The 2,243-nt window shown below is 43.6% G+C and overlaps 1 non-coding gene across 1 annotated transcript; it reads left to right on the top strand.

Annotated features, from left to right (window-relative positions):
• Window positions 1-1,593: 1,593 nt before the first annotated feature.
• On the top strand, window positions 1,594-1,666 carry TRNAK-UUU (transfer RNA lysine (anticodon UUU)). Its single transcript has one exon. It is a non-coding gene; the product is annotated as a tRNA-Lys (tRNA).
• Window positions 1,667-2,243: the final 577 nt, after the last annotated feature.

Here is a 2,243-nt window from a genome sequence, read left to right as displayed (position 1 = left end):
TGCCCACCACCAATTAATTTTGTTTGTTCTAGAACTTCATGTAAGTGGAATTGTGCAATTTGTGTTCTTTTGTGTCTGGCTTCTCATTCAACACAAAGTTGTGGAAACTGACCCATATTGTTTCGTCTATCAGGAGTCTGGTCCCTTTTACTGTTGCGTAGGATTCCAATGCATGGACCTACCATAATTCTCCTTTTGATGGTCATGGGTCTCATTTTGCTATAAATAAAGCTCCTATAAACACTCTTATACAAGTCTGTTTGGGGAACATATTTTATTTCTCTGCACAAACACTTCAGTATGGAGTTTCTGGGTCATAAGGTAGGGGTATGGTGACTTTTATTAGAAACATGGCAAGATTTTTTTCTCCAAAGTAATTATACCATTTTGCATTCCCACCAGCAGTGCATGAGAGTTCTGGCTGCACGAGAGTCCTTGTCAATATTTGGCGTTGTCAGTATTTTGATGTTAGCCATTCTTGTGAGTGTGTAATGCTTTCTCACTGTGTGAACACATTGCGTTTTTTTCCCTAACCAGAGCCAAATCGTCATACATTTCATAAAATGCCTGAATTGGGAAGATCCTTTTTTACAGGTGGGGACATTGAGGTCTAGAGAGGGAATGAGATTGGCCCAGTGTTTAGCAGCACGTTAAAGGTAAAGCTAGATTAATACTCCAGACTCATGACCCCTGGTCCAGGGCTCACGATAAGAGTATGTCATTGAGTGCCTACTGTGTGTCAGGCACTGTGGCGGACTCTCTCTGATTTATCATTTAAATTATTTCATTCATTCATTCTTTCATCCGTTCAACGGACACTCACTACACCATTTCCTGAGCCCTGCACCTTCTTCAGGTGCACAGACAAATAATAAAATCATCTGGCCTGCAAGGAGCTTACACCTAAGTGCATGAGGATCTTCAATCCTTAATCCAATTGGTATTTTTTTCCACTTAGACATGGTAAGAGTCACATGCACTAATGCATAAAATGTGTTTTCTTCAGTGTAAAGGAAATTGCTACAAGTATCTCAGAAATCTCGATTATTAGAGCAAAGATGGAGGATCCTAACTCCAGAAAATATATTTCTCTGTGTGTGTGTGTGTGTTTACTCTTATTTTGTTTGTTTGTTTCCAAACGTGGGCCATCACACACCACATCTTCCCCTGGAAGTGTTCTGCTGAGTGTCTCCCGGGGAAAGGTAGCTGTCCAAGAGCCCAGTTCCCCACCTGGTGGGCAGAAAAGCCACGAAGAGGGAGGGGGATCTTCTCTCAACCCTGGTCACTCACAGGAGGCCTCTGGAGTCCAGAGAAACCTGCTTGGTTTTTCCTAAAGTCACCTGGGCCTGGGTTTCCCATCGAAGGCAGAGCACCATACAATTTTAAAGGAAGAGGCCTTAGCGATTTTATCATTCAGAAGTTTCTGTACACAGACCAGGGCTAGGTTGGTTGCTTACGTTTACTTTGTGTATGGACGTAGGTAGGTTGGGAGAGGGGTATTAAGATGCAGATTCCTGGATTCTATCTTTAAGGTTTCATGGGTCTGAAGTGGGACCCCAAAATCCTTACTTTAAAAATGCTCAGTGCAGGGGTGCCTGGCTGGCTCAGTTGGTAGAACATGTGACTTTTGATCTCAGGGTGGTGAGTTCAAGCCCCACATTGGGCGTGGAACCTACTTAAAATAAAAAAAAAAATTTAAAACGCTCAGTGGGAGCAGAGGAGATTTTTAAGGTGGTGAAATTATTCTGTATGATATGATGGTAGAGACATGCCATTACACATTTATCAAAACCCGCAGAATGTACCACACGAAGAGCGAACCCTGCTGTAAACTATGGACAGTTTAGTGTCAGTATAGACCCCTGGGCTGTAACAATGCACCACGCTGCTATTTCATGCTGATGGTGGGGAAGTCTGTGTGTGTAGGCAGGGGGTGTGTGGGATCTCTGTACTTTGAACCCAAGCTTGCTGTGAACTTAAACGTGGTCTAAAAAATAGCCTGCTTAAAACACACACACAAGTCTGTGGGCTCGGAAATCGTAATTTAGTACAACCCTCCCCAAAGCACAGATCCTCTTAACAACACCCCCACGCACTGGGTGAATGGCCAGTCTACTTGTATGCCTCTCACGACAGGAGGCTTACTATCTCACATACTTGCCCTTTTTCTTTCTGGAAGGCTGTGATTTGTTAGAGCTGAAGTAGTCCTCCTTGCAGCCTTGACCTCTGGGGTCTAGGTAAGC

The sequence above is a fragment of the Mirounga angustirostris genome, unplaced genomic scaffold (genome assembly GCF_029215605.1).
Source record: "Mirounga angustirostris isolate CCGP_5_RB_7025 unplaced genomic scaffold, mMirAng1.0.hap1 SCAF_14, whole genome shotgun sequence".
In the NCBI taxonomy this organism is placed as follows: Eukaryota; Metazoa; Chordata; class Mammalia; order Carnivora; family Phocidae; genus Mirounga; species Mirounga angustirostris.
The sequence above is the reverse complement of the archived record's forward strand: the minus strand, read 5'-3'. Positions and strand labels throughout refer to the sequence as shown.